General features: G+C 38.9%; 1 pseudogene; it reads left to right on the top strand.

Annotated features, from left to right (window-relative positions):
- The first annotated feature begins 6,037 nt into the window (after positions 1–6,037).
- Positions 6,038–8,780, top strand: LOC150001928 (heat shock 70 kDa protein 4 pseudogene; annotated as a pseudogene).
- The last annotated feature ends 6,529 nt before the right edge of the window (positions 8,781–15,309 follow it).

Raw genomic sequence — 15,309 nt, 5'->3', positions numbered from 1 at the left:
TATGGATATTGCACCCTTTCTTGGCTTCCCCTTCTTTCTCTTTAGAGCTTTTTCCTGAGAAAACTTCCTTAATAAATCATTTGCCCATGAAACCTCATGTTAGGATCTGCGGCTGCGGACCCTGATCTAAGTACCATTTATTCTCCAAATATTTAGTAACAAACATAAAAGAGGAGCTTGCCTTTTACATGGAAACAATACCATGAGCAAGTCAAAATACAAGTTGGAAAAAGATGTTTGAAACTTGTAACAAAGGGCTAATTCCCCTAAAAGAGCTAAAGAGCTCTTAAGTAAATCAATTCTAAGTGACCCAAATTTAACATAGGAAAAGGATATGGGCGGAGAGAAATTGGGAGAAAAGGGGACAACTGTAATTGAAAAACCAAAAATAAAAAATAATTTAAAAAATGGTTTCACTTGAAAATTAAACCATATCTGTGATATCACCAAAGAGACTCAAGTTGCAGGCAAGTAGAATGTCAAGTGCCTTGCAACTGGATGTCTTCCCAATAAGACAGTCTTACAGATTTAGAGACTTGTTTGTTGGTTATGTTACATAAATTAACATGTGTTTTCTGTTTTCAAAGGGCATAAGCCTATGACCGCATTACCTGAGTGATTGTCTGTACGCATAAGCCTCACTTAATCCTCTCTGCAGCGTTGCCTCCTGAGACTCAACGGTTTGGCTGAACTAAATGGCTGGGTTGGTGAAGAATGGGGTGGTCTGTGGGCTTTACTTTAAAACTGGTTTCTCTTTTCTATCCTAATGGCTTGGACAGAAAGGGCCCAGAGGTCTGAGAGGGGGGAAACATAAACTATTTCCCTCAGCCCAAACTAAATATAATGGGCAAAAGGGTTTTGGACAGGCGAGATGTGCCTAGCACACCTTCCTCCAAAGAAGCCCCTCCGCCCTTTTTTTTCCTCCTAATGTGGAACATTGAAAAATTAATCCCTGCCTTTTGTCACCTAGTAGTTATGGATTGAATGATGTCTTTTAACCCTTTTTGCCAAATCTGTTGCCTCCAGAACACAACAAGGACACCAGCCTGCTAAACCAAGCACGCTGTTGTCCGGAGACAGCCAACTGACCTGGAGTCTGCACGATCCTTCCCCATGTGGGAAGGCCACCCTCCCCTCCACACCCCCACTATTATTAGGGATTTCTGGACCCAAGGGTAGGTAAGATGACGACCATGTCCAGCTTGAGGCAGCTAGAGGAGCTTGAGACCTTCGCCCATTGTCCTTTACAAGATTACAAAGGGTCTTAATATCTGAGAGGGAGGGATAATTATTTTTTATGAACCATGGGTATGGACTTGGGGGGGGATTGCTGGGGGAGGGAGATACTGGGTGGAGGGGAGTAAAGGGGAGAAAATTGGAACTATTGTAACAATATAATCAATAAAGAAAAGTTGGGAAAATAAATAAATAAAATAAAATAAAATAAAATGCCCTTTTAGTATAAAAAAATAAATAAAAAAAATAAATAAATAAATAAGGATATGAACAGTAAAATCACAGTAAAGGAAAAAAAGTAAAGACAAAAATCATAGTAAAGAAAATACGAATGGCTCAATTCCTCAAAATAAAAGAAAGTATGATTAAAATGACAATGAGATAGCATTTTTACATTACTTAACAAAGTATAATAATACAGTGTTAGCTTGATTATTGGGAAATGACTCAATTTTTGGAGGAAGTGTTAACTGATGCATTCTCTTTAAGTTTTAACATTATATATTACACTTTAAAATGGAAATGACTTGCCTTTTCAACACTAGTTGTTCTCCTCATTCTTCTCTTTAAGTTCTGTAATAGAATTTGCTATTGTCTAAATATTTGTATCCCTTCAAAATTCATATCTTAAAATTCCAATACCTAATGTGACAGTAGTAGAGGTAGGGCCATTGTGAGGTGATTAGTTTATCTGTGTAACCCTAATGAATGGAATGAGTACTTTTCTCCTACTAGAATGCAAGCTTTAAAAGAGTAGAGCCTGGTCTCTGTGGTATCCTCCATGCCTACATTTGGCATATAATAATACTTAATTTTAAATGATTGAATCAATAAATTAAGTAGTTGGAGCCTGTGGTATGGTTTGAGATGCAGTATCTGAAATTCTCAATCAGGCAATCACTGAAGACACTGTGGGAGCCCATTAAATGATTATATCATTTAAATCTAAATAGAAGTAAAATAGCTAAGGAATTGGAGTAAGAGAGAAATAAGATTTAACAGAGGTTGTGGGCCAGTTAAGATCAGAATCATGAAGCAGTTTTAATTAATTACACATAAGTAGATGGTAGATCTTGGTGGTAGTGTTGGGGGACTTGCTTGGGTTGTTGGGTTGTTGAGATTATAGCCAAGAGAAATCTTTAGAGTACAGAGAACAAAACAGAATCAAAGCCAAAGCAGACAGAGTACTACTGTGTCTGTCAAAATGCTTTAAGCAGAGAAGAGAAAAGCAGGGTACAAAGGAAAACTAAAGGCATTAATCAGAACAGATTGAGCAACTGGAAAATAACAGGTTATAGGATTTTGGGGAGACCAGCAAGCCCTAGAGTACAGGTGCAAAGGATTTATGGGGAATACATGGCATTATTCCTGGGTCAAGAGGAAAATATTTGTGGTGCCAGCCAATCCATCAGAAATATGACAAATAATGGAGAGTCCCCAACTTTGCCACTAGTAGGAACATGGAAGGGGGCAAGGTTGAGGTGTGAAATCTCCATCCATTCTGCTGGTACCCATGTCATAGTTCAGTTGCTTACAGAGTTACTTGACTCTACACACACTGCTACAAGAGGCTGAGGGTTTCTGGAGCTCTGGTTTGAGACCTTGGTTCCAGGCACACTCCTTTGGGTACTCTATAGAGTTCTCTCTCACAGATTTAAATTTTTTATTGTAAATCTTTAAAAACAGCTGGAAACATCTCACACATCATGCAAGACAGCTTTTTAATGAAACTAATCTCTTGAGCTGAAAAACCCACATAACCTCACAAAAACTGGTTTATTTTCCTCATCTGAACTGCTGAATTTGTGAAACCAAAGGATTCAACTAAAATTTGGTTGACCTGAGGTAAAAAGAAAAAAAGTTTAGTGGTATCTGTAAAATAAGAACAGTACTTGTTATTATTAGGATTAAATGTATTCATATGTTATGCAAAGTGTCTGAGAAAAGGGAGGGAGGGAGAGGAAAGAAAGGAAAGGAAAAATATTAAAATGTTAATGACAATTCAACTGTTTTCTAAGATTTGAGACTATGGCTAGACTCAAACTAATGCCCTTTGTTTTCTGTTTTCTCAGTGTATCTATGGGGTCTGTCCAGAAGATATCCAGTCATGAATATATATTTTTTTAAAAAGACATTTATTGAAGAAGATACAAGAAATATTGTACATAAGACAATGATGCCTCAGGTCCCTTCAAAGTAGATACCTTGGGACCTCACACATTCTCCCAACTGCCATTAGCTGCCCTGCTGTATTTTTCTGAATCTCATCAATGGTCTGAAATCTCTTCCCTTTCAGAGGTGATTTTAGTTTTGGGAAAAGTCAGAAGTCACAGGGCCCATATCTGGGCTGTAGGGGCACTGAGTCACCTGGGTGATTTGATGTTTCACCAGAAAACTCAGCATAAGATGTGATGTGTGAGCAGATGAGTATTGTTGTGGAGCAAGTGCGAGAATCAAACGGTCGGAGACAACCAAATTAGAATTTAAAGAGCCTTTATTAGCTGGCCAGCGACTGCCCACCTGTCCACAAGCCGGACTTAGGTGGACAGCCCCGACCTTAGGGATTGGGGGGTTTATAAAGCATTTCAGGTGCATTCTTGTTCCTGCAGGTGCAAAAACTTGGACAGAAATACAGCTTGTATAGACAAAAATTTTCCACTATTCCCCAGGTCATTGCTCAAAGGAATAGGTCACTGCTGAAAGGAATAACAGTTAGGTCAATTTCCTTGTTCTGCTTGGTCTGAGCATGCAACTGCGGGGGTCTGGTTCCCAGGACCCAAGTTCAGCTGATTACCCTACTGGCTGGACATCTAAGAAATACCCTTTAACATGTATCATGATGAAGCTGCCAATCACCAGTTGCTCATAGCTGCAGCCTTCTGAATCATCCAAAGTCTCCATGGAGGAATGTTCAAGCTTAACACAAAATTTGATGCAGATTTGCTGCTCTACTCACTCAGTCATTTTGAATGTGACAGCCACACAGTACACATGCTCACTCAATGATATCTACCACCCCCACTGACTAGTACAGTGACATCATCATTGTTCACTCATGCACATTCCAGTCCACTCACCTTGGCTCCCAGGTTACATCAATATTGCGCAAACTATTCTCTTTATATTAACAATGGCAGGACTTTTTCCAGACAGGCCTTTGTATATCTACAAAATGTGTGAGTTCAGTCACTTTGGGTCCAGACTACCCATCATCCCCCACTGCATTTTCTAAGAAAGTTGTTAACTAGACTGTCCTTCAATTAATCACTGTTGGTAAAGTTAGAAGATGTAAGGGAGGAAGAAATTTTACACTACCTTTTGAGGTTCTTCTGGTCAGCCTAAGAATTAAATTGACATGAAACAGGCTAACAGGAGAAAATAGCCAAATTTAAGTATGTAGGTACATATGGGAGTTCCATAAGAATTAGGCAGTTGAGGCTTATCGGCATCTTGAGCTAAGGAGAAGGGGATAGTGGTTTGGGACTTGAAAGTGGAAGCAGGAAATCCCCATGAAGATAGAGAAGCAAAGGTTTGAAAAACATTGTTAGCTAGGTCATGCAGACATGATGGGACACAGAGAAGACTGATCTCTAGACCCTACAGTCTCCCCACCACACCTGGCCCAGATTCTTTATAGATATTCCTGGTGATAGCTCTTTTCCTGGAACATGCCCTTTATCTAAATTCTTTTAGGCACTTAAGGAGCAGGTAACAGGATACATTTTTCAAATCTTCTCTTTCTCAAAAGTCATCAGCTTAAATTAATCCTCATGCCAAAGAGACACATTTTGGGGTGACAAGTCTTGCTCCCCTACACTTCTACCTTTAAAACTTCTGGAAGTTTAACAATCCAGAAGCTAAGTTTATAGATTGTCTTATTGAACCAGTTAGTTCTGACAATAGGTCAGTCCAGTTAAATTCATTTCAGGAGGTAGTGATGTGGGGGTGGGGGAAGTGGGTTCCAGTTAGGCCTTTATTAGATAAGAAAGCAACCATGTATTTAGTGAGGCATTTCCATGGAAACAGAAGACAAACAGAGGTCAGTGGTTGGAGCAAAGCATAAACCAGTTTCTGGGCCTTGGTGGTAGCCACACTGGATGTTTTCTAGATATTAGAGTCAAAGCACCTTTTGCAGTTTGGAATGCCTCCTATGATGTCATTGGGTGTTCAGGTAAACTTTCTGAATGGCTTATACAGCAATAGGCATAAAGATTGTCTAAACATGGGTTATTGTGGTGATCCCTTTTAAGTTTAAATCAGGTTGATCAGTTTCAGTTTGTAGGGCTTCAGGAAAAGGGCAGCTTTAGTTCTCAATGACTCCGAGTTGAAAGTAGGAGAAAAATTGGAAACATTATTTGCATAGTTGTAGCCAAATATTAGAGGACACTAGAAAAATTCAGGATCCAGTCCAGTTTACAGGTGAAAAGCAAAACCTCAAAGGCAATTACCAGAACTAAAATTTAATCCACAAGTGTGTATTATAGTTCCTATAGAAATATAATTTTCTTTCTCTCTAATATCATCCTAATTTTTGTCAAAGATAAGCCACATTAAGTCTAATTTATTGAGATCTCTGCCTCTGTGACTGGCTGCCTTCTCTGAGGAGGCTGAGCTAGTCTCACCCTCTGCAGTGGCCCCATTTTGGAAAACTTAGGCACTCGCAGGGCACCCTCAAATCTCCCACTGGCACCTGTCTCCTGGCATATGCGAGCTGCTCTCCGAGTACTAACCCCACTGAAGTCCTTGTCATGTCTCGCCAGCCAGTCCTGGGCTGGAGCCTGAGCTCTATCTAGGCAGTGTCATGTTGGTGGTAGGTACAGACCTGGGCTTCCAGAGCTGCTAGTTACTGCAGTATGCTGGGAGTATCAGACCATAGCTAATGAGTACAGCAACCACTGCACGTCAGCTTGCATTTCTTTTAGTCCTAAGAATCAGTCAGTTGGAGCAGTCAACAAAAGCCAGATCATTTCCAATGCAGAGAACACAGTCTAAGGATTTAAAAGGTCCTTTGGTTGAAAATTCTCTGATATGATTGTGGAGGCAGGAATATCTAATGTTGCATATGATATTGTGCAATTGCCCAGTGGATTAACAGGTATAAAGGTGAAATATATGGATGCGGAATGAAATTTTCTCATGGAGCAAGTGACTGCCATGCTTTTGTCTAAACTGAAGGAGACAGGAGAAAGTGTTCTTAAACAGCCTGTTGTGGACTGTGTTGTTTTGGTTCCTTGTTTCTATACTGATGCAGAAAGACAGTCAGTGATGGATGTAACAGATTCCTGGTCTCAGTTGTCTGTGATTAATGAATGGAACCACAGCACTTGCTCTTGCTTATGCTATCTGTAATTATGCAAGATCTTCCTGCCTTATAAGAGAAACCAAGAAATGTAGTTTTCATAGATATGGGACATTCTTCTTACCAAGTTTCTATATGTGCATTTAAGAGAGGAAAACTTAAAGTTCTGTCCACCGTATTTGACACAACACTGGGAGGCAGGAAATTTGATGAGGTGTTAATAAGTTTCCTCTGTGAAGAATTTGGGAAAAAAATACACACTAGACATAAAGTCCAAAAGCCATGCATTATTATGACTCTCCAGAGTGTGAGAAAGTCAAGAAATTGATGAATACAAATGCTTCAGACCTCTTTCGAGCATCAAATGTTTTACAAATCATGATGATGTATCTGAAACTATGAATAGAGGCAAATTTCTGGATATGTGTGATGATCTCTTAGCTAGAGTGGAGCTTTCACTTTGTAGTGTTTTGGAACAAGTCAAATAAAAGAAAGAAGATATTTATGCCGTGGAGATAGTTGGTGGTGTGGCAGGGATCCTGGCAGGAAAAGAGAAGATTAACACATTTTTTGGTAAAGAGCTCAGTACAACACTAAATATCAATGAAGCTGTCACTCAAGGCTGTGCATTGCAGTACACAATCTTATAGCCTGCTTTCAAAGTCATAGAATTTTCTATCACTGATGTACTATCATATCCAATATCTCTGGGATGGAGTTCTCCAGCTGAAGGATCAAGTGGCTACAAACTCTTAAAAAATATATATCATGCTTCTTCTTTCTCTAAAGTATTCACATTTTATAGAAAGAAACCTTTCACTCTTGAAGTCTATTATAGCTCTCTTCAGGATTTGCCCTATCCAAATCTTGTTATAGCTCCGTTTTCCATTCAAAAAGTCACTCCTCAGTCTGATGGCTCTAGTTCAAAAGTCAAAGTCAAGGTTTGAGTAAATGTCCATGGCATTTTCAGTTTGTCCAGGACATTGCTAGTGGAAGAGCACAAGTTTGAGGAAAATGAGGAACCAATGGAATCAGATCAGAATGCAAAGGAGAAAAAGAAGATGCAAGTGGACAAAGAGGAACCACATGCTAAAGAACAACAGCAGCAGATGCCAGCAGAAAATAAAGCCAAGCCTGAAGAAATGGAGACCTCCCAAGCTGGTTCAAAAGACAAAAAGATAGATCAACCCCTTCAAGCCAAAAAGGTAAAAATGAAGACCAGGACCATGGACCTGTCAATTGAGAATCAGCTATTATGGCAGATAGATAGAGAGATGCTCAACTTGTACATTGAAAATGAGGGTAAGATGATCATGCAGAATAAGCTGGAGAAGGAGAGGAATGATGCTAAGAAACAGTAGAAGAATATGTGTATGAAATGAGAGACAGGTTCAGTGGTGAATATGAGAAGTTTGTGAGTGAAATGACCATAACAGTTTTATCTTGCAACTAGAAGCTACCAAAAATTGGTTCTGTGAGGATGGAGAAGACCATCCAGATCAAGTGTACATCAATAAATTGACTGAGTTAAAAAATCTAGGTCAGCCCTGGCTGGTGTGGCTCAGTGGATTGAGCACTGGCCTGAGGACCAAAGGATCACCAGTTCAATTCCCAGTCAGGGCACGTTCTTGGGTTGTGCGCCAGGTCCCCAGTTGGGGGTGCACAAGAGGCAACCACACATTGATGTTTCTCTCCTCCTTCCCCCTTCCTTTCCCTCTAAAGATAAATAAATAAAATCTAAAAAAGAAAATCAATTCTTTAAAAAATAAAATCCACGTCAATCCATTAAGATAAAGTTCCAGGAATCTGAAGAAACCAAAATTGTTTGAAGAACTAGAGAAACAAATCCAATAGTATAGGAAAATAATCAGCTCTTTCAACATCAGGGCTGCTGCTGACATGATGAAAGTGGAAAAAGTATGAATGAGGCCATGGAGTAGATGAATAAGAAACTGAATCTGCAGAACAAGCAAAGTCTGACCATGGATCAAGTTATCAAGGCAAACAGTGAAGCTGAAATTAAGCAAATGATGAGTACCTGTAGCCCTATACTTTCAAAACTCAAACCCAAAGTGGAATCTCCAAAAGAGGAGCAAAATAATGCAAAGCAGACTGAACCAAAGATAAACAAGGAGACAGCCTAGGCCCTCAGTTTGCCGAGCAGGGCACAGACTCAGCTGGGCCTTTGGGTTCAGATAAGAAGCCTCCTAAAATGGACATTGATTCCAACAATTGTTTATATTAAAACAGGCTATTAAAAAGCTAGCAAAAAACTAATTTATTTGTTAAGTAAGTCTAATTTCAAAAACCTTGCCCTGGTTTGATCAATGTAGGAAGAATAGCAATTGGTCTGATAGGCTCTTTTATCTTTATTTTTAAAATATATTTTCTATTGTTAGCTTTTAAAAAATTATTATTATTTTTTAGGTTGTATTTATTTATTTTCAGAGCAAAGGGAACGGAGGGAGAAAGAGAAGGAAACCTCAATGTGTGGTTGCCTCTCATGCTCCCCCAACTGGGGACCTGGCATACAACCCAGGCAAGTGCCCTGACTGGGAATTGAACCAGTGACACTTAGTTCACAGGCTGAGGCTCAATCCACTGATTGAAACTCTTTGTAAGAACTCTCCAAGTTGGACTTTTAACAGTCTCTTGATGTTACGAAGCCCAGCCAAATATTTGCCATCAGACATTGCCTGTAATATCTTTCGATTTGGGTTAATTGCTCTCTACTCAAGGTCCCCAGAATAACCTGAGTCTCTTGCACCTACCATGGAGTGACCTTCCTTATTGATCTGGTAAGACTGCTGGGAACCCTGCAAGCTATCTACCAAGCTGATTTTTTCCAAGGAACGTTCTATTAGCATCCATAAAGTTAATCTTAATTCCTTAAGCTGTTTTGTCATATCTGAGTCTCTGCATATGTCTCTCAAACATGATATTCCAGTCAAAGCCTTAGTGTTACAGAATGGGGGTCTCCAAAAATCCCCAGAGCCTGCAGGTTGGGGGATGGGAAAAAGGAAACAGCTTTTAAGATGCCTTCACATGCCTGTGGCTAGTGGCTAGTGGCTAGTGTCTTTGTTACACAAATGGCTTTGATACTTGTAAGGCCCCAGCCAGATGGGAGGAGCTTTGGACCATGGAATGGTACACAAAGAGCACACAGAGCCTGCATAAGGCCCACTGCGCCAGAGGATGCAGTCAGGGGTTTAAAATAGGCGGCAGACATTTTAGCTAGGTTCTCCATGCGGTTTTGAAGAGGAAGTTCTCCATGCGGCTTTAAAAGGGCAAAGGGAGAACCATGCGTGATCCAGTGCAACATTGCACATGTTTTCCTGGACTGTTATATGGAGGCTAATGACATCGTACCCCAGATCCTGAAGGAGAGAGCTGACAGATAAGGGATGGGGAACTTCTGGGCATGTTTTTGGCTTCTAGCTTTGGGGGGAGCAAGGGAAGTGCTGGGTCCTGTGGGAAAACAGGGCTCTAAGCTGAAGTGCTCACTGTCCTCCCCAGGTTGGAATATTGTAAATAAAGACCTGTTTTCCTCAACACTAGTTGTTGGGATTTACACCAAGGCACCATGTGAAAAAACCCCCTTTCGCTCTGTAACATTAGTAATATAACCAATGCTTCTAATTCTCCTGTTAAAAGGAGAACGTATTCTCAGTAAACTTATACGAATAACTATATTACACAAAAATATGAGTACTCACTAAGAACTTTCAAATTCTCTATAAATCAGGTAGGGAGACAAAGATAAATGTTTTAAGTCTGCTTACAATGTTAATTTACCAAATTGCTGTAAGTACAACTAGTTTACAAAAAAAAAAAAAAAAATCTTATAACCGGTAAACAAAAATTAAAGAACCAGTAATTTTTCAAATAAAAAAAAAAAAAAAAAATAACCATTTTCATTTGTTCATTCAGTCCCATGTCAATAATTACTTAATTTAGAATTTGAGGAGGATCTGGTCAAGACAATGATGTAGGCAGACATGACTTGCCTCTTTGCACAACCACATCAAAATTACAACTAAAATATAGGACAAGCATCAGCCAGAACTGTCAGAAATCAAGTTGAATGGAAGTCTGACAACTATAGAATTAAAGAAACCATATCCATCAAGATGGGAAGGAGTGGCACAGATGTGAAACGGGCTGGTCTCTCACCCACGTGTGGTGGATAAAAATTTGGGAAGGATATCTCAGGAATGAGGAGTCCCAGCCCCACACCAGGCCCCCAGCCCAGGGTTCCAGTGCCAGGAAGATAAGTTCCCACAACTTCTGGCAGCAAAAACCTGCAGGGATTGAGTCAGTGGGAGAAACTTCTGGAGCCCCTAGCAGTTCACCATAAAGAACCCACACCTAGACTTACCCACACTCACTCTCTCTGAGCTCTAGGACTGAGGCAGTAGCTTGAAAGGCACCAGTGGTATACAGGGAGAAACTGAAGTGTCTGACATCAAGGCCAGCAGAGGCCATTGTCTCTTCTAAACCTTCTCCTAATGGAGCCAGCAAGCTGGTGTCATATCTGAGACTCCAACAACCTGACTAACACTGTTTGACCTGCCTTGGAGATCCCCAGAGACTCCACTACACCCAATTTACAGGCCCACCCAAGCTGCTTTTCCATATGAATGACTTGTCTTGGCTCATGCTTCACAACTTTCTAAATCCTATCAAACAAGCGACAGCTGGCCTCAGTGAGCTCCAGGTCTGGCACTACCAGGACACAGCTTAGATTCACAGCTTGGCTTTGCCTGGGAATCTCCAAGCTTAGCACAAGTAGTGCCATCTCAGAATGTTTTATAGCTCAAGCAGGGTGGCCCTGGGCAAAACGCAGGTGGGGGCTGATCTTAGCTTGCAAAACCCAGGAAACACCAGGGCCAGTGCACTCTGTGGGCAGCTACAGACCATGTTGGAGCACCACCACCCTGCCCCTATACAGCTGATCCTCCACAGAGAGCAGAGGTTGGTGTCAGTGGTCACAGGAGATCTTTGCAGCTGACAGGCCTAGGTAAATCCCTCCCATTGATCTGCCAACAGCAACCAAGGCTCAACTACAAGAGGAGAGTGTACTCAGCCCACACAAAGAGTGCACCTTGAGTTCCCAGTTTGGGTGATAGGGGAAGATGTGCCACTGGACCCTACAGAACACCAACTACATTAGGCCATACTACCAAAACACAGGACTCAAAGCAACTCTACCTAATAGACATAAACAAGTGCAGAGAGGCTGCCAAATTGAGGAGGCAAAGAAATATGGCCCAAATGAAAGAATAGAACAAAACCCCAGAGAAAGAACTAAATAAAATTGAGATAGCCAACTTATCAGATGTAGAGTTCAAAACACTGGTGATCAGGATGCTCAGAGAAATGACTGAGTATGGCCACAAAATAAAGGAAGAAGTGAATATTATACAAAGTGAGATAAAGAAAAATATACAGGGAACCACCAGTGATGGGAAAGAAGCTGGAATTCAAATCAACAGTTTGGAACAAAAGGAAATACAGAAAATGAAACAGTTGTAAATTAAACTTAGCTTTTTAAATATTAAAACTTGATGAAGACACGACCCATGGACATGAACTAAGGGGGGTGGGATTGCTGGAGGGAAGGGGAGTACTGGGCAGAGGGGAGCAAAGGAGAAAAAAATTGGAACTACTGTAACAACATAATCAATAAAATATACTTTAAAAAAATGATGCTTAACCTAATCAGTCATGCGGCTGTGGAGGAAAGAGGAAACACACACACACACACATGCAGAATGAGGTATAATTTTAGTCCCACTCAATTGGACAAACTGAATAGTATGACCTTAGCAAGTATTGGTGAGAATACAGAGTAGGAGGAAATCTCATGTATTCCTGCTAGGAATGCTAATTTGTATATACATTTCAGAGAGCAATTTGACAACATTTTTTATTTTAAGATGAACATCTTCAACCTAGAAATTCCAATTGTTTTATTCTAGAGAAATGCTAGCAAGTGTGCATCTAAAACATATGCAGGAATAGTCAATGCAGTATTTTTATATTGTGATAGAAACAAATTGTAGGCAACTTAAACATTCCATCAATATAAAAAAAAATACTTGATGAAGACAATGTGAATCACAGTTGGCAAGACACAAAATTTTGCATTCTAGAAAGATAACTTTAAAATGTAAAGAAAAATATTTTACAATCTATTATTAAAAGTAGATGGAAGTCCAAGAAAATTAGTCCTTTTAACATATAAAAGAAAATTAAGTTTTAGTTTTACATAAATACACCATTGGTGTTAAAACTTATTTTTATAAACCCTTGTAATAACAAGTCAACTTTTGCTGCTTGATTACACAAGATGAAGTTCTTTCTTTCCTTTTTCCTTCCCATTCTGTGACAACTAAGACAAAATTGCTTTCATCCCCCTTTTTGGAAATTGTTCTCCATTTTTCACACCAATTTTTTCCCCTCAAACATATCCTACTTTCCTTGCACACAGAGTTGCTTTCCTTATTCATTTTTAGCAGCTTTAATCACATGCATTAATTATATTTTAACCTTAGAGACTTTCAGAAGTAAATAATTGTAAACTGTCTTTACATTATATTTTGTGCCTTGGCAAACATATATTTTATAATTTTTAGAAACATAATTCCTTTTTTAATAATACAATCTTTTAACATAAGAGGTGCTTTTTAACAAGTTCAAAATTATCTGTAGTTCCTCTGTAATGGAAAGCCAAAGGTAGATAAACCTACTTTCAGTAATTAATGTTTCATCATTTTATCTTAATTGAAAATGATCTAGATATTCAATAAATTTCCATTATTTAAATCAACTTAGCAAAGGTCTAGTTTCAAGTTACCAAAAGATTTTGGTAGCTTCTTTTAAGTACCTATCTCATAAAACATTATTATATTTCAACATTATCTCATTTACATTGATTTAATTTACTTGTTTTTTAACAATTATATATGTTACTTATGAAATTTTTATTACACTGTTATTTTTTCTTGCCAACAAATTTTATAGCAGAGATAACATAAACTTATTTGACTTGTAGTAAACTTAGGTAGTATAAAAGTATAATATTAAACGTGGATAGCTCTAAAGACATGTCTATTTTAATTAAATCAATAAACCCAAACCAGCTTTGGTATTAAATATTTCCCAGATCATCACATAAACCTGAAATTTATTGAGGTTAGTTTTTATTATATATCTTAATGTATATAAGTGCTTAATTTTAAGCCAATGAAATAGCACTTGTTATAAATTAATCCTGGCAATACTAGTCAGAGGTGGAAAATATCATGCATTTATAACACACACATATACATACATATACATACAGAGAGTCTTTAGCTTCCATTAAAAATTTTTAGTCCTGAGATGTGTACAATAATACAAAACTCACTAGTTTATAAGTAACAGTTGGAATAGGTTAAGTTTCTCTGCTCGCATTGCTACTTTTTTTTATTATTTGTGGAGAAGACACTTAATATTTCTATTTGTCCTTGACAATTTTAAGGATGTGTAGGGTAAATTTAGGCTAGGGTGCCTTTCACATATTATATTTTTGAAAAAGCCCCTTTTCCTCTTTCTTACCCCCTTTGATTTCAGGTTCTAGTAATCGAATTAACTGGGCTCTGTCTCAGGCAATTGTAAACTGTGTTTATATATGCTGATTTTGTAGAGAATTACAAGACAAAGACAGTTGCTTCTGTTAATCCTTGAACATTGGCATCCAGATTACCTACTTTCTAATTGCTTGTAGAAGGCCCGGGGTATTGATGAGGAGATGGGGAAGTTTTTAAAAGAAGGAATTTATATTTGATTTTTGCTTTAAGTCTTATTCTTCTTCTCTCATCTTTGGTTTGCTGTTATACTTCTTTGTATGAGAGTTCTCTAATTTTTTTTTCCCTTTCAAACATAGTCAATTCAAAAAGGATCCACTATCTGGCCATTGAGAAGTAGGCTCTGTTAACCTTAATAGCAACTCTAACCAATAATGCTCTTTATGGCTTAACAAAGGACACAAAAAACATCCAACATGAAAGTGCAAAAAAAAATGAAGCCCTCAGAAGATCCAGAAAGTTCACTACCAGAGCTAGCCTGAAAAAGCATAGACTTTTGTTGTCATAAGCAGAGACAACAAAGGTTGAGAGTCTCTAAGGTTAGCCCCTTATAGACTGGGACACCTTACAACAAATATCCCTGATGCCTGGCATGGCTGAACAAAGACACAAATTGTTGCCAATCACAAGCCCAGGGTCTTACTTGTGCTTCTGAGCAAGTGGCTACTATTGCTTGGAAATTCAGTCTGACTGGCTATGAAATGCACACCTATATGTGCCCCCTCTGGATGGCAGAGTATTCTTATTAGTTAAAAAGCCCAGCTCTCAAGACATAGAACAACACAAACGACATAACAGAAACAAAGAACAGTGACTACCTGTGGGAGAAAATGGAGCAATAAAACCAAAGTACTCTCCAAATTTACCATTCGCAGATACCTTACCATGCTAATTAAAATTTAGAAAGAGAGGAAAAGGATTCTTACCATGTTAGTCTCCAATAAATGCTGCAGGCAGAGATCTGAGAGGCTGACATAGTAAGAACTCTTACTTCCTATCAGTTTTTTTGGTCACATATCCCAGAGTCTCTCAGATGTAGCAATCTCAAAGCGAGTGGCATCCAAACAGTTAAGCTGCCTTACTGTGGGTGCCAAATTCTTCTGGCTGGTCTAAGAATTAAATTGACAAGAGACAGGTTAACGG

Source organism: Furipterus horrens, unplaced genomic scaffold (assembly GCF_987537825.1).
Source record: "Furipterus horrens unplaced genomic scaffold, mFurHor1.1.pri manual_scaffold_9, whole genome shotgun sequence".
NCBI lineage: Eukaryota > Metazoa > Chordata > Mammalia > Chiroptera > Furipteridae > Furipterus > Furipterus horrens.
This window is presented reverse-complemented; position numbering and strand designations above follow the sequence as displayed.